The 24,702-nt window shown below is 39.0% G+C and overlaps 1 pseudogene; it reads right to left on the bottom strand.

Annotated features, from left to right (window-relative positions):
* Positions 1-4,917: 4,917 nt before the first annotated feature.
* The window catches only part of LOC139043291 (sodium/hydrogen exchanger 9B2-like), a 42,075-nt pseudogene continuing 22,290 nt past the window's right edge, over positions 4,918-24,702 (bottom strand).

Here is a 24,702-nt window from a genome sequence, read left to right as displayed (position 1 = left end):
GGTACATAGGTGTATATCTTAGTTGCAGGTCCTTCTAGTTGTGGAGTTTGAGACGCCGCCTCAATGTGGCCTGACGAGCAGTGCCATGTCTGCGCCCAGGATCCAAACCAGCGAAACCCTGGGCCACCGCAGCAGAGCACGCAAACTTAACCACTCAGCCACGGGGCCGGCCCCAAAAATAGTTTTTAAAATATCTTCTATATAAATGGTTCTGTACTTCTGAAAGCACTTCAATAAAAATAGAAATTTGGCTAATGATATATTTGGTATGAATTAAGTGCCAATCTTCTCTTCCAGTCTTACCTCTCACTAATTCTATCAACCTTAAGTGTCAATCATTTACTATATCCTAAGCTTTACTGTTTTTAAACTTTGCTAATATACTGGCCCTCCACCTACTTAACCCTTTCTTCACCTTACTCCCTAATATTAACCCACCAATGCAAACCATAGCCACCCTTGAAGGTCCAATTCAAGTGTCATCTCCTTTAAGAAGTTCCCCTCACTCAGACTCTGAATCCTTCCTTTGGATTACAGCTATTTGTACATATTTTATTTTCTTGTAAGGTTCTTGGAGGCAAGTATCATGTCTCATTCATATTTGTATTCCCCACAGGGTCAATCTCCCAACTAGAATACAAGTTCCACCAAACAGAGCCCTTGACTATCATGTTCATCACTGTATTCCCCAGCAACCATAATGCCTGGCACATAGTAGGCATGTTATGAGAATATTTCGAGTGAGTGAATGAATGGATTTTAAAACATAAGCTCCATGAAGGCAGGGATTTGTCTGTTTTATTCATTGCAAAGTGAATATTTGAATATTACCAGGTGAATAAATGATTTTTTTGGAAAGCTTAGCATTCATTATAGACAACAAAAATTCTTCAATCTATATATCTTCACGGAACTCAAATATAAAGTATTTATGTTACCTTTCACCCAACTAATTCAGTGGATGATATATCTTTCTGAAAATAAGACACCTCCCAAAACTGTAAGAGCAAAATTTAAAAGAATCATAAAATGGGTGTTTACATTAAGAGTAGTTTCAGTTTTCTTCTTTGCACTTTTCTGTGTTCTAAATTTTCTGCAATGGAAATATATTATTTTGTAATCAGAAAAAAATAATATTATTTTTAAAGAATGTAATGGATGAGATCATTTGCAAATCTATGGCTGAGGAAATTTTGAGGACACTCAAATCTCATCAGGGTTATTTGGAGTTAATACTTAAAGAGCTGAAACTTAGTCTGCTTAAAAAAAAAAAGAGCTTCTCAGAGGGAAGATGGATGACACCAGCCCTAGGAGAAAAGGGCACTGAAGAACAAGAATTTATTCTGTTTATCTAGCACCATCCTTGGAACTCTGACACCCCTGCTGTGGACTGAATTGTGTCGCAGCAAATTCTAACCTCCAGTGTGATGGTATTTAGAGGTAGGGCCTTTGGGAGGTGACTAGGTTTAGACGAGTCTTGAGGGTGGGGCTCTCATGATGGGATTAGTGTCTTATAAGAAGAGACCAGAGAGGCTGCACACTCTGCCCCAAACCCCTCTATTTCCCCACCATGTGAGGACACAGGGAGAGGAGGCTATCGGCAAGCCAGGAAGAGAGCCCTCATCAGAGCTTAATCGTGCTGGCACCCTCCTGTTGGACTTCAAGTGTCTAGAACTGTGAGAAAGTCAACGTCTGCTGTTTAAGCCCCTCCGTCTATGGTGTTTTGCTGTAGTAGCCCGCGCTGACTGAGACAGATGAAGCAGTCTAAGATCTGAACTCTTAAGTGGCAAGGAGTTTTCTGATACTGGAAGAGGATCTCCTGATTTGGTCAACAAACATTTATTAAATGCCTACTGTGTTCCATGCCCTGTGCAAAGTGCTGAGGATTCAAAGATGACCAAGGCAAGGCTCCCACCCCTAAGGGGCTGATTTAATAGGAGACAAACCTGTAAAAAAAAAAAAAAAACTGAAAAAAGGTTCTAAGTCCTCTGACAGAAGTGTGTGTAGGGTACATACAGCCTTCTTTCAGGCACCCAGAGGTTAAAGTAACCCTTTCTATCTGTGGTTGGGGTGGAGTAAATTAGCTTGGTGGGAGTCAACACTCTGTATCAAGTTAACTCTGAGTTCACCAACCAAGTCAAGAACTGTGACTTAGGATGTGGTGATGAACCTGAGACTTCACACGGTGAGCCCTGCAGAGGCCAGTACTGGACAGAGTCACAGAGATTTAGACAGTGGCCATCCACCGAGGAGAGGGAGGAAAGAGCTTGCTGCCTGCTGTGCAAAATGGAACACGCTATCGGCAGGGGCTTAGTGGGCTCTTCAACTATTTCTTCACACTGAAGTTCCATTTCTGATACTTCTTTGGGGACTTGGATATTTATAATAACATTCTCATTTACTTATACTAACTGTACTTTGTATAAGTTAGTAAGTATTCAAAGCCTGGTACTTAAACTACTGGTGAAGGTGGGAACGAGCGCTAACTGCTGTGCCCTTCGGTCTCACGTGCCCTTTGCTGTCCAGGTCCTCATCGTCCCCCATGTCCCAGCCGAGGCCACCCCCTGGATTAGCTGGGGGCTCCTGCTGCGAGCTCCCTAGCACTCCTGTACTTCTTGCCTCACAGCACTTATCACACCATTCTTCAATCTCTTGTTTAATTGTCTCTCTCTTCTATCAGACTGTCAGATCCTTAAGGACACGAACAATATTAGTCTTAATAATGTGCCTGGGTCACCAAAGCCCTTTAGTAAGTATTTGTTGAATGGATCTAGTTTCAGAGTCTGTGAAAGTGGAGGACCAGACGAGCATTCGGTTTATGGTACCACCAAGGGGCACCTAACCAACGAAGTGCAGTTTGAAACATCTGTCTGAACTTCGGCATGAATTAACCCAGTCCAAACTGACAGCACAAACACTAAGGGAATATATTACCATGGAGTAACCAGTGTCAGGCTGACATAAAAATTAAGCCTGTTAAGGCTTCATATTGTGTTAGCTTAATAAGAATTAAGCTAGTTTTGGACAGGGGTGAAAGTCATGGTGGCAGTGGCTGGAATGGTAGTCTAATGACGAGAGGAGTGGACAGGCTATATGCAGATCAGCTTGGTGGGATCAGAAGATTCTAATTCATTCATTTAATACGTATTTAATATCTCCTTCAAGATTAGCTTCAACTTCAAATTCTAGATTAAAGAGTTTAGATGGGAAGTGATAAGTAATAAACGCTTCAGGTATACAGCATGATAAAAGGTGTAAACTGTATTTAAACATGATTATTCTAGCAACTAGGCAGGAGTTGACCTAGACTAAAGAGAAACTTACGGGTGATACACAAAAGCCAAGATGGTCTGTTGAATAAGTGGGATAAAATATGACCTATGCAGATAAGCCTTTCTTCTAATATCATCTCTGTTGTCATGTCACAACGTCTGAAATTCCTGCCACAGAAGTCAGTTTTTTGGTCAAAGGTACTATCTTTAGAAAGCCCTTGTTAACATGCAAGAACATGCTACTAAGTGATGGTAACACCCAATACAATGGTACCTCTGACTCCCAAATCTGATCTTTCCATCTTCATAGGAATGTGAATGTTTATTGACAGACACTTCTCAGCTTCCTCATAGCTGGGTGTGGTTATCACCAATAGAAGGTAAGAGAAGAGATGTGTCTAACTTCCTCACAACTTTCTTAAAAATAAATTGCTTGCCTTGGACTTTCTTTTTTCCTTCTTCCTGAAGGCTAGAAAGGAGACATGGGAGAGATCTACTTCCAACCTGTGTCCTAAGCTAGGGCGTGGCGGAACATCAAGACAGAAGGACACAAATCGGGGCTGGCCTGGTGACGCAGCGGTTAAGTTCGCACATTCCACTTTGGCGGCCCCAGGGTTCGCTGGTTCGGATCCTGGGTGCGGACATGGCACCACTTGGCAAGCCATGCTGTGGCAGGCGTCCCACATATAAAGTAGAGGAAGATGGGCACAGATGTTAGCTCAGGGCCAGCCTTCCTCAGCAAAAAGAGTAGGATTGGCAGCAGATGTTAGCTAATCTTCCTCCGAAAAAAAAAAGGACACAAATCTCAGTAGACCTCATGAGCAGAGTAACCCTGTCAGCATCGACCAGGCAGCCAGTTTCATGAGAGGTAAATAAATTTCCATTTTCTTTTAAGTACTGTATTTCTTGTTTCTTCATTATAGCAGCTTAACTTACCCTGATTAATATGATATTCTTGAGAGTGGCATAGATTTGAAAATTGGCTCTCTGTCACCTAGAGAACAGGAAGAGCCTGAAGACGTGGGTCACAAGAAACAACTAAGAAAGGGCTAGACCAGGGCACGTCTTAGCGGGAGGCAAACTCAGAGGGGCCACTGAAGTGGGGGACTCTGTGGAGCCAGGCAGGAAGTTGAATGAGGGCTTTTGTCATCCAAATAGGTGCAAGAGGAAGAGCCAATGAAGATACTTTGTGTACATAAAAATTTTGGTGGGGCCAATCAGTTACAATACTTCACAGAAAGGTAGTAAGAGGGGCAGAAATGGAGAAGAGGCAGATTAACAGGGAAAGCGAGGGGAGAAACTGATGAGAGATTACAATGTATTTAAAAAGAAAAGAGGATCCAAAAACAACTCAAGGCATGAGAGGCTAGGTGGCCACGCATCATAAAACTGTGGCGGCAACAGTCACTCAGAGCGAGCTGTTGGCCAGCAGAACGCCACACCGAACTCGGTCTTTCCCCTGTTAATCTGATATCGTGGTAGTACATTAAAGAGTATTTCTCCCCACACAGATTAAGATAATGATGGAGTGTTTGAAGCAAAAAGAAGAAGATAGAGAAATCAGGCTAGAAATGTAGAACATTACCACCTACATGGAAAGGGTAATGGCTGAAAATGCTGTTTAAAGAAATAACCACACTTTAAGTTCTGTTACATTTTAAGCTTAAATATTATATATTTCAATATCTATCTTGATAAAAGCAGCCTCTGGTACAGCTTTCTAATCATATATTTAGCATTCTCTCTTTTCACCTCTAAACTTCTTCAGAGGGCTCTCCTCGAACTTCTCCATCATTATTTTGATGTGCAGCTTTCTGGAGAAGCCTGGGGCCCAGCAAACCAATGAGGAGACTTCCAATTGGGGCTGTGATGAGGATGGACAAAAATGCCACTGTCAACACATCCATTCCATATTCTTCTAATTGTTTCTCTCCATGTGACCTTGCTGTGTCCAAGGCCACGGATCCTATTGCAGCCTGTAAAAGTTTAATGGTAAAGTTGGACACAGGCATATAAGACAGGCACATAGAAAAAAGGTGAATTATTTTATCATTTGCAAAAACAAACTGCTTGTTCTTTTGTTCAACTAAGAAAGTTCTTTCTTTCAAAGTGTACTGCAATTGGTTTTGGTATTCTGAAAATTCTCCTGCCCTGGCATGGGGAAGGGATGGTGATTCATATGTACTTAGTTGCAGAAGGCAGGGTTACAAAAATATCAGGCAAATATATTTCAAAACACAAGGTAAATACAGCCTCATGATATAATTGACTATAAGACGATTCTGTATGCTAAATTCCTTATGAGTAAAGAAAGTCACTGGTCATCTCACTCTTTTATCTTCAGGAATCTGGAATTAAAAAAGAACAAGATGAAAAAGTGCAGTGAGCCCTGTGGCCGAGTGGTTAAGTTTGCATATTCCACTTCAGCGGCTGAGAGTTTTGCTAGTTTGGGGGTGGACATGGTACCGCTCATCAGGCCATGCTGAGGCGGCGTCCCACATAGCGCAACCAGAGGCACTCACAACTAGAATGTACAACTGTGTACTGAGGGGCTTTGGGGAGAAGAAGAAGAAGAAAAAAGAAGATTGGCAGCAGATGTTAGCTCAGATACCAATCTTTTAAAAAAAGTGTAGTGATACTTACTGGAAGATGGCAAAGTTTTAAATGAAAAAACATAAGAATATGTATTGCTATAGAGCTAAACTAATTGTTAAACATAAAGAAACCTGAAAGTGGTAGGCACTGTCAAAACTTGAAGGTAATCTTATTAGGTATTTGGTGAACTCTTTGCCTTAGGTCTTGGTGAAATGTTTTATTTAAAATTTGTCTACTGGGAAGTATTATGAAAACCTTCATTTTCTTTTAGAGGCAAAATGCCATATTAGTGCACTTGGGAAAATAATATATTAATCAATCTGGTTATTCCCTTATTCCACAAAACACAACAATGTTGTCCTCTAGGACAATGAATCAGAAGAGAGAATGCTGGTGTGGATGAGACACAATGGCAGAGACTACTAATTGCCCACAAATATCTGAATGCCCCTTTTCCCTTCTAAACTAGAACTCCTGAGTGTTAGCTGGTCACATTGCTGTCCAAACCAAGACTTTTTTTCATCCTTCTTTGCAACTAGATGAAGCTATATATCTAAGTTCTGGCCACTGAGAGGTGAGCAGAAGTGATAAATGCTACTTTTGGATTGTTCCCTGAAGAGAAATGGACACTTGCACATCATTCTTTTTCCCCTTCCCCCTGATGAGAAATGGTGAACTGATGGAAGGCACATGCTGAGGACAGTGTCACCCTGCCAGCTCTGGAGTGTCCATGCTGGACTGCTGGTGGGAGAGAAGGAAAAATCTATCTCACTTAGTCCCTGTATGTGAGGGCTCTTTGTTATTTCAGGTTCCTTGTACCATAACTAATTCAACATTTCAAGAATTCTTGGCAAGAACTGCACTCATTACAATGTATATTTCTCTTTCAGTTCTCCGTTGTGTGTGTATGTTTTGAGGTTTGTAGGTATGCTGATTTAAAATATATTGTGATTTAAAATATATTTCTTACAGCAGGTCATGGACCAAAAAGTTTGAAGAACACTAATATGGAAAAAAACATACAAGAAAGTCTTGTTTCTTAGGCAGTGGCAAAAGAAGAAAAAAGAAAATTCCATACAATACTTGCTTCACAGTACATACATTATTCACCACATCCAAGATAATTTCTCCTTATTATAAATTTGCTTTGACAGCAGGAAAGTGCTGTCTTTCAAATTTTAACCTTTAGAAACAAATCTTTCAAACCAAAGCTACTAGAGTAATTATTTTGATAGTTACCTAATAAAGTTACCAGAAGTAGTGTAGAAGCTGGAGACACTGAGGGAGAAACTATTCCACTTATTGTACCATATAAACCTCACAGTATTCTTAGCCATTATGTCCCAGACATCTTTCAAAGTCTGATGAAAAAAAAACTTCTCTGGGATAATGCCCAAACCTATAGCCACACCAAATCTGGCATATAGTTACAGAGCATACACAACCCTCAAAGTTTCCTAAATTAAAAATATCTGATTTTCATCTCATGAAATAGAAATTTACATATTTAAATAATTGCAAAATAATCAAGGATGCAACAGTTAAATCTTGTTTGCTATAATTAGTCTGAAAATATACAATACAATCAGGGCTATTTGCAACAAATGATAATCTATACAGTTCTAATTTAATTAGCAATTATAGGTATTCTACCAAATGCATGGTCAATAATTTCAAGCACCTGTTAGTGCCTTGTTAGAGTGCACAAATTTTGGGTCATGTGATTGAGACAACTGACAGGAAGTACAGCTAGTTTGAAAAATTTAATATTAACTAATAATCTAGGAAATCAATAAAGCATTTTCTGAGTTGTTTCTCAATAAATCTTTCTCCATTATATATAAAGACCGAGGTTGAGCATAACTGATCATCAATCATATTGACAGTGAAGTATTTCCAAACACTAACATGGGCCGCGCTATTTCTGTTTCACTCTCTTCTTAGAAGACATCAAAACGAAAAATCTCTAGGTGATTCAGAGAGCTCTGACTGATGAAAATTCAAACTCTTCCCTCCCTCTACTACTGCTTTCTAGTAACATAGGGATTTATTGGATTTTCAGTTGTACCCTGGAGATCTAAAGAAATTTAAATGAGCCATCATATTAAAGGAATCAGCATACCAAAAATAAAACTTTTAGAGTAGATTAGTAAAAATTCTTTTCATAAATCAAACTTTAGTTACTTTTGTTCACCAAATTTGGACAAGCCCTCTTATTCAAAATTTTAAGGGATCATATTGAAATAGGAGTTAAGATCCATCATTACCTGGACTGTGGCCTTTGGAAGCCATGCAAATGAAATAAATATCTTTTCCTTTATGTTAAAACCAGCAAAACACACCATCAGAAATGTAGTCAAAATTCGTATCAGTACTGCAATACCCAGGGTGGCAACACAAAGGCCTGTAAGAAATACTCAATTTTTAGACATAACGAAATACTGGGGAAGAAATGGAATCTCCTGATTATTGATTCAAAATTCTATCAACAGAAATAATCTAAAAACATTAAAAAATTAAAAAGACAAAAATGATTAGGCATAATTTGTCAAAACATCAATATTAAGGATCAATCAGACCATTTGTTTAAAAGAAGGTATTTGCCCTAAATTAAAGCCAGAAATTAACTAAATATATTTGAATTTCCACAAAGGAGATTTGAATGTTATTTATCTTATGCTTTATAGCAAGAACCACACTTTTTCCCATGTGTTTATTTAACAAGAATTTATTAAACTATACGCATAACAGAATTTGGACTAGGTTCTGATACCCAAACACGCATAACGTACAGACTTTGCCTCCATGAACTCCAAAGTCAGAGGAAGACAGAAACATAAAGAACCAAAAGGTGAGTGCAGTGTAAATATACCGGTAAGAGGGCGCAGAAGAGAAAAAACTTAATATTTTCATCAAAGTGGTTGAGAATTCTTTACAGAGGATAAGACCAGAGGTGATATTCAAAATATTTATCAGCAAGTATGGAGGCAATCAGGCAGTCAGAAGAGAGCTGGCTGGGCACTGACCAGTCAGAATAGACACTGGCTTCTACACCTGTTTCCCCATACTGGTGTGTGCACTGACTGCCCATCACCCTGGCTGATGTGTACAGCTACTTCGTTCAGTCCTTCAGAATCCTTTGCTGATAAAGGTAAGTTCATTCTGATTTGCAAAATAAGAGATTGTGACTAGGGCAAGGCAAGCTACCGGACCTGAGAAAGGCAAAGCTAAGGTGAGTACTAGGTAATAGGGTGGTTTTTGAAAAAGTAACATTTGTTGAGTTCTTGCTCTGTGCTAGGTTCTGTATTAAGCTTTAAATGCATCTCTTTACTTAATCTTTACAACCTGTGGAGTAATTATTCTCACTTTACAGTTGAAAAAAAATGAAGATCAGAAAGGATAAATAACTTTCTCAAGTTCAAGAGGCTGGTAAAACACCAGACAGACATTGCTTGATGCTCTATTGTGAATCTGCAACATGGTTTCTTTATGAAAAGGTTCTGTGGCTCTTTATTGGAGGGTATTTTTCCCAGCGTGGTAGATTTTCAAAAGTATTTGTTGCCTTAAGTACAAGATACAAAAGGGACGATCCCATTCCCAGGAGGGAGCAGTCTGGGGAGGATGATGAGGAAGCCTTGGACACACTGAGCCTCAAGTTTTGTGGGATTTACAAGTGGTGATGTCCAAGCAGCAACTGGCTATGTTGAATTCGAGATAAAGATTTTGCAATTACATAGTTTATAATCGAAGCCACTGAGTTTAGCTGAGCTCAGAGAAATGATACCCAGCGTGAAGTGTAGAAATCTTTTGAAAGAACTTGGAGGAAGAGCAGCACTTAAGCCATATATAGTGTAAAGGAAGACTCAGAGGGCACTGGAAAATGTAAAAATTCAACGTAAAAAGTGTTGTAAAGAGGTCAATAGCGTCCAATGCTGCTGAGAGATCAAGTCAAGTCAAGACTAACACGTATTTCGTGTATCCAGCAATACGACCGTGGTGAGGGCGGGGCTGGTTGTGGAATGGGGCAGAAGCTGGGCTGAAATGTTCTGAGGGAGGGCATGAGAGTTGAAATGGAAAAGGGGGACACAGTTACCTCTTTAGAAAAGTTTGAAAAGAGGAAGAGAGAGAGAGAGTGGTAGGTGAGGGGGGAAGTGAAATGAAGAAGGGATATATATATATATATATGTATATATATTTATTCAAATTTTGACTGTGGTAAAATACACGTAAAATTTACCATCTTAACAATTTTTAAGTGTACAGTTCAGCAGCATTAAGTTAAACACACACATTTTTGTGCAACCAATCTCCAGAACATTTTCATCTTGCAAAGCTGAAACTCTACACCCATTAAACAGCAAGTCCCCATTTCCCCGCCTAAACCCTGGCAGCCACCGCTCTCCTTTCTGTCCTTATGAATTTGACTCCTCTGGATGCCTCACAGGAGTGGGATCATGCGGGATTTGTCTTTCTGTAACTGGCTTATCTTACCCAGTGTAATGTCCTCAGGTTCATCTATGTTGTCACATGCGTCAGAATAGAAAGATACTATTTTAAGATAGGAGAGATTAAAATCTGTTTCAATTCTGCAGAAGAGAAAGCTGTGACAAGGATATCTGAAGATGTGTCAGAAAATGGGGAGACTCTGTGTGAGATCTAGAAGGAGGTGGCAGGGATGGGATCCCTAGTATGGACGGAATAATACTGTGATGCAAGAAAAGAAGGAAATAATGAGTACAGGTCTTTCTTGATGTACGATGGGGTTACATCCTGATAAACCAATCATAAGTTGAAAGTCAACTTTAAGTCAAAATATTGTAAGTCAAAAATACACTTTGGGCTGGCCTGGTGGCATAGTGGTTAAGTTCGCACCTGCCGCTTCAGCAGCCCAGGGTTCCCAGGCTTGGATCCCAGGTGTGGACCTAGCACCGCTCTCAAGTCATGCCGTGGCGGTATCCCACATACAAATTAGAAGAAGACTGGCACAGGTGTTAGCTCAGCGACAATCTTCCTCAAGCAAAAAGAGGAAGATTGGCAACAGATGTTAGCTCAGGGCCAATCTTCCTCACCAAAAGAAAGAAAGAAAGAAAGAAAAAGAAAAAAATGCATTTAATACACCTAACCTACCAAATATCATACCTTAGCCTAGCCTACCTTAAATGTACTAGGAACACTTACATTAGCCTACAGTTAGGCAATCATCCAATACAAAGCCTATTTGATAATAAAATGTTCACTATCTTATGTAATTTCTTGAATACTTACTGAAACTGAGAAACAGAAAGGGTAGAAGTGTATGGGTCGTTTGCCCTCATGATCCTGTGGTGACTAGAGCTGCAGCTCACTGGCGGCTGCCCAGCATCTCGAGAAAGGATCATATGGCATATCGCTAGCCGGGGAAAAGATCAAAATTCAAAATTCGAAGTATGGTTTCTAATGACTGCATATCACTTTCATACCATGGTAAAGTCAAAAAATCCTAAGTCAAACCATCGTCAGTCGGGGACCATCTGTATACGTGTACAAATTAATTTTTGAGTATGGTACTAAAAGTCAACAGTTTTAATATGATGGCTTTTGAATGTATGAATGAATAAAAGAATGAATGAACAAACATTTCTATCCCATGGATACATATTATAGAACTGCCTAATTATCTTTAAAATTCTGGCCCTTGATCAGGACAAGCCTAGATGAACATTCTTATCGTTGGAAAAAAATTTTAAGGCCTGCATTTTCTTGATAGTAGTTAAGAGCGACACTTTTCTTTACAAGCAACAATATTTAAGGCATAAAATTTACTGTCTTAGATTGACAAACATTCTTTTCTAACCAACTGCTTAAAAGATCAGTATTAACTTTTTATATAATTGTGACAATGGGAACCACCAAATATAAACCTACTACAGATACTACAACTGAATATAAAAAGTTGATTTTAGCAAAAACACTACTTTGAAATTCTCACCCACAGTTTCTGGTCTGAGAGATGCAATAGATACCTCTGCTCCAATCAGTCCAAAGAGAAGGGGCTGGAAGATATCCCAGGCCACTGCAATAATCTTTTCAACCTCTGCCTAAAAGAAACACACATACACATACAGGGATTTTTATTATGTGAAGTTAGAAGATCTAAGAATTTTACTAATTTGAAATCTGAGTCAATTTGACCTGAGATAGGCTTTATCTATGTGGCATCTATAAATAAGAAGGTAGCTAGAATACAGCAAAAAATTGCATAAAGATACTTCTAACAGTTAAGGTATTACATAAGGTGCGTTGGTGTTGGTTTGCAAAAGGATGTTAACTATAAAGAATCTCATCAAGTCATCTCAGGAGGACTTCGACTTCTGAATACATGATGTGTGTGTCCATAATACTTAGTATTACTTTATAGTTAATTTTCACTCAACAATATGATTAAAAGATCTTGTAATATTTATACATATATCTAGAAATGCACCTTATTGCTGCATAATAATGTATGATATGGAAGTACCATAGTTTATTCAACCATTTCTTTATTAATAGACCTTTAAGTTGTTTCCAATTTTATTTTATTATAAAAGAATACTGTTTATGACTATCTCAAATCATGCACAAAAATAAAATTCCGGTATAGTGAAGTGCTGTGCCAGTTATTAACTTACTGCCCCTCGGCTCCAAATCCTCCTTTCAATTGTTGCTCTGCAGAAGATGGAGCCAGGGGCTGGCCCAGTGGCCGAGTAGTTAAGTTCGCGCGCTCTGCTTTGGCGGCCGCGGGTTTCGCCAGTTCGAATTCTGGATGTGGACGTGGCGCTGCTCAACAAGCCATGCTGGGGTGGCATCCCGCATGCCACAACTGGAAGGACCCACAACTAAAAACACACAACTATGTACCGGGGGGCTTGGGAAAAATAAAATCTCAAAAAAAAAAAAAAAAGAAGATGGAGCTGGACCCTTTTAAGTCTTTCCCCTTTGCTAGCTGGACCATATTAAATTTTGCCACTAGAGGGCGCCCAAGAGCTACTCCAAGAGGAAGGCGCTCGTCTGGTTCGGTGGCTCCTCCTAGCAGGATGCTTCCGCACCGGGTCCTGCAGCCCGGGTGGCTTCTCCAGAGCCAGGCTCCTAGGGTGTATGGCGGCCAGCAGCACTCAGCGGTCAGCAGCTGCCCCCAGCCTCCTCCTCGGGTGATTTCATAGCCAACTGCCCTGGGCAACATACCACCCCATACACCTTTAGAGGGTAGATTTCCAGCAACTTCTGCAGGCAGGGTACCATGGTGACTTCTCTGCCATCCAGTGAACCAAGGCTCTAACAAGGCTTGGATTCTCAGCCCTGGGTGCCGAAGTAGGTGGGGTGGGGTGGGGAGGTGGAAGCGGATGCTGCATCTCAGCCCTAGGGGTTTATAGCTGCTATTCCTATATTCTTTAGGGGCCTCTTTACATCTTACAAGACAATCCCTAGTATGGTTAATAATAAGCTTTCCCTATTCCAGTTACTATATGGTTTCTCATTCCTTCTAAGACCCTAATTGATATAAGTACTAACTTTATAACACACAATACAAAAACCCTTGGAAAAGATTGACATAATTGACTAGAATAAAACGAAAATATTTTGTGGCAAAAGAAACCATAAAAAAGGATAGGTGACAAACCAGGGGAAAATATCTGTACTATGTGTAACAGAATAAGGAGCAATATCCAATCAATAAGAAACAGACATAGAACCTAATCGAAAAATGGGCAAGGCATACGCACAAGTAATTTGTACCAGAAGAAACACAAGGGCCAAAAAACATGAGATACTAAAACTCAGTAATCAGAGAAACACAAATTAAAATGATATACCATATATTTTTTTGGGGGGGGGAGCCATCATATTGGAAAAAAACACTAAAAAGTTTTAATAATGTCTAGTATTTATAAGACTGTAAGGAAACTCAGCAATTGGTAGGAGAGCAAATTGATAATGCTTTTTTTGTAGGGCAATTTAGCAGTACCCTTAACAGTGTCTAAGAATTTACATTTAACAGATTTTTTCAATCAACTAATAAGAATCTATGTTTTTGAACGACATTTTAACATTTTTTTACCATTTTTACACATCTAAGGATCTATACTTTCATTTACGTACTCAGCAGTTTGACAAAGGAGGATTACCTCGTTTCCCTATTTTCTTAATTTTTGTTATTTCTGGTATGTTTATTAAGGTGAAGATTCTATTTCCTCTTAGTTTATAAATGTTTAAAGACACCGTATATGAGGGGTTGGTTGATTTATTTATATAGTTCTATTCCTATATCATTATAAAGTTATGTTTTCACATCGTAAGGAATCAGATCATGACTGAGGTTCAAATTCTGCCACACACCAACTGCAAGCCACTCGCCTCTCAGCACCTAATTTTCCTCATTTGTAAAATGAGAGGTTTACATTAGATAACGTCCAAGATCCTTTATCACTTAATGACAGTGAATCGTCTGCCAAACTAAGGTCCAGATGCCACCCTTCTACATATCTTTAAATTTTACTTTTTAATTTAGTTTTTAGAGTATATCATAGCTAAAGTTCAGACTTTAGCTGATATCCATAGTTGTAAAGAACAAAAATCAACTCCATTAATTTTAGGTTACTTAGCCTTCTGTTGCCATGACTAATGGCTTAACAGAAGTCCTCGAAAGTATTTCATGTACTGAGAACTCCAATGAAAGCAGAGGCATATTGAGTTTTCTCTATCAAATTGTTTTTATTTCTAAACTTGGACAAAGGCCACAATTTGGTTTTTTTTTTTTCTCGCTGAGGAAGATTCGCCCTGAGCCAACATCAGTTGCCAGTCTTCCTCTATTTTGTATGTGAGCTGCTGTCACAGCATGGCCACTGATAGACAAGTGGTGTACATCTGCGCCTGGGAACTGAACCCAGACCACCAAAGCGGAGCATGCTGAACTTAATCACTAGACCACCAGGGCTGGCCCCACGATTTGGTTTTTGATTGTAATACTGTAGACTAATTTAATATCAGACATGGCCCTATATATTGTAAAACTTAAAGATGAGAGAGGAGCCACAATGTACCTTCTTGTGGGTTTTTTTGTAACTTCAAAACTAAAATGAATCTGTTTATAAAGAAAATAGAGGGGCTGGCCCCGTGGTGTGGTAGTTAAGTTTGGCACACTCCACTTTGGTGGCCCAGGTTTGCAGGTTCAGATCCCAGGCGTGGACCTACACCATTCATCAGCCATGCTGTGGTGGTGACCCACATACAAAGTAGAGGAAGACTGGTGCAGATGTTAGCTCAGTGACAATCTTCCCCAAGCAAAAATAAAAAGAAGATTGGCAATGGATATTAGCTCAGGGTGAATCTTCCTCAGGAAAAAAAAAAGAAAGAAAAAGGAGTCATCAAATAGGCTAAGTACAAAAGAAGACATGAGTTCAGAGGAATGAAGACTGTGGTGTCCACTGAAAGTTAAGGCCACTTTACCTATCTGTATGCACCATTAGTAAGAATCTTCAACAATGGAAATCACTTTCCATTATGGACAAAAAGAGAAAGTTAAGAGAAACAGAAGTTTCATCATGAGTTAAATATCTACTTAAGCTGACACTTCTCTTCTTAGAGAGAAGATTTCAAGATTCAGAAGATTGAAAATATATCAAGAAAAACATCCTGTAGCTGTTAAAGTCATCAGAAGAAGCACTGCATTTGAAAACAGATGAAAAATATAGATGAAAAAGGCCTTAAAAAAGTGAGTGCATTTGAATACAATAATGGCAAGATTACAAGGAAAACCAAGCAGGAAAGTATGAGATAATGTCAGAAAACTACAGGCGCAAACAAAATTTTATAAAATATTGTAGCTTGTCAAAGCATAATTCAACAACAATATAGCTACAGCACTGAGTTTACAAGTGTTTTATTTCCATTTTCCCACATAATAGCCACAATAATTCTTTAGTGATTATTATTATTTTTCTCAGTGTACAGTTGAGGAAACTGAGTATTAGAGAAGGTAAGTGACTTGCTTGGGATTACACATCTAGACAGTAGAATCTCTGGGACTGGAATCCCAATTTCCATAGATTAAATTTTATGCTCTTTTTATTACATTGTGCTGCTCAGAGATAGTCATAAAAATTATTAGTGTGTTCTGACTAAGCACTTTGCCTTATATAGATTATTTCACTTAATCCTCCACTCTACGAAGTTGTTGCTATTATCATTCCCCACTTGAGAGATATGGAAATCGAAGACTGAGAAGTCAGATACTTTGTACATGGGCATACAGCTACTCAGGTGTAGGGCTGAGCTTAATCCAGGAAGTCTGAGTGCTCAGACCCTATGCTACACCATGGAACAAGGAGGAAAAGCAGTCCAAAACCTGGACTCATTGATTTGGTGCCTCCAGAAGTAGGGACTTGCCTGAGTACTAAATTAGAAAAGATATGGAGAGTGTCTGCCATATAAGTGATTCAATGAAGGTTTTTTTACCCTGTCTTTAGGAAATCATTTTCATATACTCAAACAGTGTGTTTTCATCCTGGCTCTGCCACTTATTAGCTTGGTGACCTTAGGCACTCTATCTACTATCTCTAGGCCTTGGTATCCTCATTTGTAAAATGGGTCTCATATCTACCTCTCAAGGTTATTGCAAAGAATAAATGAGATAACATAGGTAAGATTTCACTAGGAAAGGAATCTTTAAGAAAAAATAAACTGAGGAAAGGTCATAATAAGAGATTGATAGATCGGACCACGTGAAACTATAAGATATTTGTGTGTTAAAAATGAACAATAAAAAAAGGCACAAAGGGCTAATATCATATATATAATCAGTACATTCAACTTTAGGAGATAATGGACAAAAAACCTATCAAAGAAAAAGAAAAAATACAAATAGCTAAATATATGAAAAAGCATTCAATTTTATTGTTAAGCAAGGAGGCATAAAACAAAAAAGATACCACTTTTGACTATCAGTAAGGATAAAAATTAAAAACAATAATATTCTAAGGCAGTGTTTCACAAAGTGTGGTCCCCAGGGAAGCAGCATCAGCATCACCTGGTAACTGATCAGAAGTACACATTCTCAGGCCCCACCGTAGTCTAACTAAATCAGAAATTCGGGAGTGGGGTCCACAAGTCCAATTTAACAAGACTTCCAGGTGGTGCTAAAGTTGGATAAACATTATTCTAAGCTGATGACGATGTAATGATATAGGTACCTCACATATTACTGGTGGAAAAGTAAATGGATACAACTCTAGAAAGCAACCAGTTTGGTAATACGTGTCAAAAACCTAAAAATGTTCATGTTATTTGACCCAAAAAATTTAGCATTAAGAATCTGCCCTAAGGAAACGATATTGGATTTCAGCATAATTTAAAATAGCAGAGACTGGTTTTAAAAAGCTTATGGTGCATCCACGTGTGTGTGTGTGTGTGTGTGTGTGTGTAAAGAGACATACATAGGAGATTAACCAGAGGTAAATATGAAAAAAAAAGCTGTCAGTTCTCTCTCCGGGTTTTGGGATTACATTGATCTTCTATGTAATCAGCCAGGCTGCTGGCAATTCAGGCAAAGTTATGGCAAATGCAGAAAAACAGATGATTTGTTTGGTTTATAACGGTCTTTTCTACATGACTCACATCCTCGTTTTCTGAAGAATCGTGTAACCGGAACTGGCCGGGCCCCCTCCCTTGTCTTCTGCGCGAGTGGCTCACGTCCACTTGCGGTGGGCACCCGTCTTCCCCTCGACGTCTGTTGCTAAAACTACTCTTTTATGATCTATTCCAAATGATATGGTTCCTTTTCACTGTTTATTTTTTTATCCTATCATTTATTAATTTACAAACAATCTGAAATTGCAAAGTTTGGAAGTATAATGTTTTTAATACACTTGCTATATGTTATTCGAATAGATGTCGAAACATAAAAACGTGCCCTGCACAATGATGGTATATTCTGGTCACTTTGGAGTCGATAAACCTGAGTTAAATCCCAGTGCCACTTTCTAATTTTGTGACCTTGGACATGTTATTTAAGTCCTTCTGACTTACAGTCTCTATAAAATGTAAATGGTAATATTTTTTCAAAGGTTTTTTTGATGAGAATAAATGAGAATATCCCCTCACTGGCTAGCACAGGGCCATACGGAGTGGCAATAAAAATTGATTAATTCTCTTCCCTCTTTTCACCCATGACAGTATAATATAATGAGTTGGTTGTAATTTTTGAAGACTTTTAAACAAGTGACAACAGAAAGCATTTACCTATAAAATTCAATTTGAAGAAACTTACTACAAGCATATTTGAGAATTTTCCTGTTGAATAAATGAAAGGAAATAAACCAAAATAGTTTACAGAGCTGTTGGCTTTAGGTGGAGAAATTACAAATCATTTTTTCTTTCCTTTTATCTGACTTTTAAAAAATTTTTCAAAGTTCTACAATAAGCATATACCGCTTTCATACTCAGAAATCAAATAAACTTTATTCTAAACAATATTCTCTTTGGTAATTTATTTTTTTAAATGCTAAAAAAGGTTACCATTCAAAAGTGAAGGGACAGTTTGTAAAATGCTAATGTCAGGCAAGCTCCCAGATGCTCGACAAGGGTCACAGTGCACACACAGTGGCATGCCTTCACGGAGTGAAGACTGCGAGCTCTGTCCCGGACAAGGGGGCCAGAGTGCTCCGAGAGCAGTGCGCTGGTCAGCAGCCCAGGCAGGATGGAAGGCACTCAGCAGTGAGCGCTCAGCGAGGAGCCAGGGAGCTGAGATCAGACCCGAGACTGAACAGCAATGTGTGATCACCTGCCTCGGCCTGCAAGGAAAGTGAAGCCACGGAAAAGCAAATTTTGACAAGAGCAAATGTTTACAAGAGATGAGGGATGATAAGAGGACCCAATTTATACTGGGAAGTTTATGTTTTAGCTTTCCTCTTGTCAGATGTTAAGTTACGTGAAATCACAAAGGAGAATTTAATAATACGGGTGCTGCTAAGGAAAAAAAAGTAGACCTGAAATAAGCCTTACAGCCAAGCCTCCCCAGGAGGACGCAGCAGCCCTGGGCCCATGCAGTGCCTGCAGCAGGGCTCTGCAGAGCCTTGCTCCTTGCCTGCAAAGCCCAATCCACTGCGGCCTGCTTTCCTGGGGCCTCAGTCCCTTATCTACACAAGGCTCCAGGCAGCCCCACCAATCCACCCTCCTCTACAGCAAAGGGATGCCCAACTGCACATGTCTTGCCTCCCGAGAGTGAAAGCCTCCAACGGAGTGCCATGTGCCCACAGTGAAGCCCTGCCTCTACAGACCTCTGCAGAGACCGCTCACCTGCAGGGCACTGCACACCCAACCTCAGGACTGATAATCAACATATATTTTTCATGTAGTATTATTTTAAGCTGAATTATTTTCAACAGTTGTCTTTGGTTTTCCCAAATGATATATGTGTATTTAGTTTAGGTCACCCACATCTAATTTCTTCATGAAGCAGAATAGTATATGATCCTCTCAAGTTCAAATCCATAAAAATGTACCTTGAAATTAAATAAATGGCAACCAGCTAATTTCCATAATACACATAAAGGAAATGAATAATTTTAATGATCTTGAAAGTCAGTAAGAAAAACAGACAATCGTAAAAAATGGGCACAGGCTTTTGAATAAACTGGCTAGTAAATATATGACAAGATGATTAGCTCCACTTGTAAAGAAATACAAATCAGATCAATAATGAGAAACATTTTTCACCTGTCAGATTAGCAAAATATCTAAAGATTGAAAGTACACAGATCAGAAAAACAGATCCTTTCACAAACTGTTGGTGGGAATATAAATTGGTACTGCTGTTTAAGAGGGCAACTCAAGGGGCTGGCTGCATGGCTGAGTGGTTAAGTTCGTGCACTCTGCTTTGGCGGCCTGGGTTCACCAGTTTGGATCCTGGGCACAGACCTACTACACACCGTTTGTCAGGCCATGTTGTGGCGGCGTCCCACATAGAAGAACTAGAATGACCTACAACTAGGATATACAACTACGTACTGGGGCTTTGGGGAGGAAAAAAAGAGGAAGATTGGCAATAGCTGTTAGCTCAGGGCCAATCTTCCTCACCAAAAAATTTTTAAAAAGCATACGTTAAAAAAAGGGCAAATTGATACTATCAAAAGTATCAATGTGCATACTCTTTCATAGAGAAATCCTATTTCTAGAAATTAATCCTATAGATACACTCAAAGATATGCTATATTTTGTTGATTTTAAGAAACACACTTTTTCATTTCTGAAATTAGGAAGTGATGTCATAGTTTAATTGGCAGCATTCTTTTTCTCTCTTGGTGGCATGTAAAATAATGGTGCTTCTTAGACTTGATAGTGTCTTAGTGGTATATGCAAGGATATTTTATTGATGCACTTTTTGTCTTGGCAGAAAATTAGAAACAATTTAAATGTCTGTTAAATTAAATTTAGGCAGGAAACTGGTTAAATAAAGTACAGTACAGCTATACAATGCAATACTCTGCAACCCTTACAAAGAATAAGGGAGGCATCATGGAAATATGACCATGATACATTTTAAGTAAAAACATCAAGTTATAGATTGGTATGTAACAGGAAAAAAGGAAGTGTATGTGTGCATTTGGGCATACATTTGTATATGTACAGAAAATAGCTCTTATGATTAATTTTATTAACTTGATATTATGAAAGTATCTGGAAAAAACTAATCTAATCAGAAAGTAGTCATGAGAAGAAGAACTTAAAATGAAATTCACCTTTTCACTGCTCCATCCCATGCCTGCAAGGAAAGCCATGAGCAACGTACACAGTCCTCCTGACCCAGGGAAACCAAGATACACACTGCTGAACACCGACAGCACAGACAGCCCCAAAACAAGGCACTCCCGCTTCCATACAAGTTTGTCCTTGAGGAGAAAAAACGTGGATTAGCTCAATTATTTCATAGAACTGATTTTTAATTATTGATTTTTCCATATTCAGGACTTAGTAGAAAATAAAAATGTCTGTATCTGTGCACATAAATGCATGACATAACATTTACTTTCTTTTCCTTAACAAAAGTAGAGTTAGCATGTGTACAAACGCAGCTTCCCCGTTCAGGAACCTCAGTGAGCCTCCTCTGAAGTCATTGACGCAGAAGTCCGCAGGGCTGAACGGAGCAGCAGAAAAGAGTGTGTGGGCTTTGGAAGTGGACAAATTAGGGTTAAAATGCAAGCTCTTTCCCACCATTGGCTATGCAGTGGCCATATTACTTAGCCTCTCCAAGCTTTGTTTCCTCCTCCTTGAAAGCAGTTACATCATGGGGTTTTTGTGAAGCTTAAAGATATGATATCTCTATTATTTTTAGGTTCTCTATTTACTCTTTAATGTGATGCTCTCCAGTTCTTCTTTCTAAATCTTTGAATACCAAGAAACTCTAGGTGGCTGTAGACTGAGAGGAGTCTGTGGTGTTGATTTTTAAAATCTAAGCAATGTGCTCCTCTCTTTCGTTACTTGTCCCTGTTCAGCCTTTAAACTTCTTGATTGCTTTAGAAGGCAGCAGGTCCTTAGAAGGGTTCGACTGGAAGCGCACAGGCCCTGGCAGTGGATGAACTGAGTTCATACCCAGCTCTACGGCGTTCTAGCTACGTGACCTTGTTTAAGTCATCTCTCCCTGAGCCTCAGCAGTGAAATGGTCATATTAAAGGTATTCTCTTCATGGGTTATTGTGTGGATTGCACTAGATCAGCGCTTCCCAACAGAACGATCAGTGATGCTGGAAATTTCTATGTCTGTACTGTCTCTGGAAATGTCCTGTGTCTGCTGGAGCTGCATGTAGATAGTCGCTGCCCTGATGAGCACAGCGGGACTTTACTCAACTCACCTGTCATTTTATACACAGTAAGCAACAAAATGTAAGCCATCATTTTTCTTTGTACTTTGTTGCATAATTAGAAAATCCTTGAATTTTCTTTTATGCATTCATAAAATCTTTTACAGACTATTTTACTTGGAGTTTTTTTGCAGCACAATAAAAATTCAAATCAACATACATTCTGATAATGCAAACATTAATTTTCTTAATTAAAGTTTTACTTCAGTTAAGATTTGAATTCCATTCAAAATGCTCTGAAATCTCAAAATAACACCAATTCTTTTAGAAAAGAAAAGGTTTTTATATGTTTACCTATCAGAAGAGACTAAAGAGGGTAAAGGAAAACAAACAAGCCTTTGTTTCTCATTAAGAATCACTATGTACAGTAAAGAACTTCAATCTACTCGGTGAGAAAGAGACTATATTTTAATGAAATGTTAAGGTCTATCTATTTGATAGTATTAGAATCTAAGGTATTTTGACACTAAAACCGTGGGCCCAAAGAACCATTTTATATCTTGATTTAGTTGAGTATTATGAATAATAATAAAAATAAAAAATAAATTAATTAAAAAAATAAGACTTGCGGGGCTGGCTGGGTGGCGCAGTGGTTAAGCTCGCACGTTCCATTTCGGCGGCCCATGGTTGGCCAGTTCGGATCCCAGGTGCAACCTATGCACTGCTTGTCCAGCCATGCTGTGGCAGGCGTCCCACATATAAAGTAGAGGAAGATGGGTACGGATGTTAGCTCAGGGCCAGTGTTCCTCAGCAAAAAGAGGAGGATTGGCAGCAGATGTTAGCTCAGGGCTAATCTTTCCTCAAAAAAATGAAAATAAAAATAAGACTTGCATATCCTATTAGTTTGGAATTCATGTTATTTGTTTTACAGTGCAAGCTGAAGTGTACAGAATATAAATAGGAGAAGAAAATCCCAGGACTGCATTAACATCTTCAAGGTTTAGCTGTCTTCCTAAGCCTCACAGACAGCACTGACAGAGCAGCAAGCAGTTTTAAAATGGGGGTCATTTGCTAAATCACGTCCTTCACATGGCTCTGAGGGAGTGTTCCAGAATGTTTTCCCGTGACATTTTAGAGCACGACTTTCCCACAGATGGTTTCCTTTACCTGGTCACTGCTTGGGAAGTACTGAATAAAAAATCCAAGAAGAGCCCCAGCTGCCACACCAATTACTACCTCCAAAATGCCTCTGAGGACATTAAAAACCGTGGAACCTTAGACACACATAAAAAAAAATCTTCAGTCAGAACTCTAAATCCATAAATACAAAGACTTTACTTCAATCATCACACAAAGCATCTGATTACACAGAAGGAAAAGTTTACAGATATTTCCTGCTCTCCACAGTCTTAAATATATGTGACTTAAAGTGTCTAATAAAATGGGCCTATCTTATAAGAAAGGTATGCATTATTAGAGATAAACTTCAAAATAGGCATAAACTATGATTTGTGCACTTTTTTGTACATTTACTTCAAAAAACTTTACCTAAAGGGCCTAAGAAAATATGAAAGATAAAATTCATGATTCAGAGCTAATTGGTATGATATGCATAGGCTGGGTGAGTAGACTGATCTAGTTTTCAAACAGCCATTTAATAGCCTGATTTTTTTTTGTGTGAGGAAGGTTGACCCTGACCTAACATCCGTTGCCAATCTTCCTCTTTTTACTTGAGGAAGATTGTCGCCGAGCTAACATCTGTGCCAGTCTTCCTCTATTTTATGTGGGACACCGCCACAGCATGGCTTGAAGAGCAGCGCTATGTCCGTGCCTGGGATCTGAACCCACGAATCCTGGGCCACTAAGGCAGAGCACACGAACTTAAACCATTACCCCACAGGGCTGGCCCTACGAGCCTGATTTTAAAATAACAAATGTACACTGATTTTAGTAGGTTTGATATGTATAGAATACAGGAACTTAATTTGAGAATTAAAATCAAGAATCTTTTCTTACTATGATGAGTGTAAAGGACTCATTCCTTCTTGAATGTTTATTCTAAAAGCAAACTGAAAACAAATTATTTTTGAAATTGCTCTTAGAAGAATCTTTATTTCTTACTCAGCTTCTTTGAAATAATAGAGAGGTAAGTAGAACCAATATTTTCCCCCATATCATACAGAACTTAGGAAACTTTAATTAAAAAAACTTTGTGAACACATTGTGCAGAAAATTATATTAAAGTTGCTCAAAGGGGCCGGCCCAGTGGTGCAATGGTTAAGTTCACACATTACGCTTTGGCGGCTAGGGTTTGGCAGTTTGGATCCCGGGTGCAGACATGGCACCACTTGGCAAGCCATGCTGTGGTAGGCGTCCCACATATAAAGTAGAGGAAGATGGGCAAGGATGTTAGCTCAGGGCCAGCCTTCCTCAGCAAAAAAGGGGATTGGCAGCAGATGTTAGCTCAGGGCTAATCTTCCTCAAAAAAAAAAAAAGTTGTTCAACACATAAAGCCCTTCTTCACACACTATTCTAAGAAAAAATGTACTAACTAGTTATTGTGGGTTTTTGTCATTGTGGTTTAGAGTACACAATATGTCACCCCAAATATGCCACTGGGGCATAAGGATTATTCTGAGTTGAAGGCAATTGAGAAGAAGCAGATATAAGAAAAGCTCTCTGCCCTCTCACTATTTGCCCAAAAGCAGGACATACATTCATAAAGGTGTCCCCTCTCCTTTTTACCAGGAAGGACAGAAGTTAATCACTGAGACAACTTGGGACACTTATGGGCCCTTATCAGCCCCAAGACAGCACCAGAGGAATTCACATCACAAACTTTGCTAAAACAAGCCCTTATCTACCGTTAGGTCCCCATATGTTTCTTTTCCCACAATTTGCTGCCTCTAGAAGCTCAAAGCTCCTTTATCTTGTGCTTCTCCACATAATTATTGTTCTTTGCTAAAATGCTGAACAAGCCCAAATTCTGACCGCTCCTTTGACTTACTCATCTTTGAGGTCTTG

The sequence above is a fragment of the Equus asinus genome, unplaced genomic scaffold (assembly GCF_041296235.1).
Source record: "Equus asinus isolate D_3611 breed Donkey unplaced genomic scaffold, EquAss-T2T_v2 contig_197, whole genome shotgun sequence".
Classification (NCBI taxonomy): domain Eukaryota; kingdom Metazoa; phylum Chordata; class Mammalia; order Perissodactyla; family Equidae; genus Equus; species Equus asinus.
The sequence above is the reverse complement of the archived record's forward strand: the minus strand, read 5'-3'. Positions and strand labels throughout refer to the sequence as shown.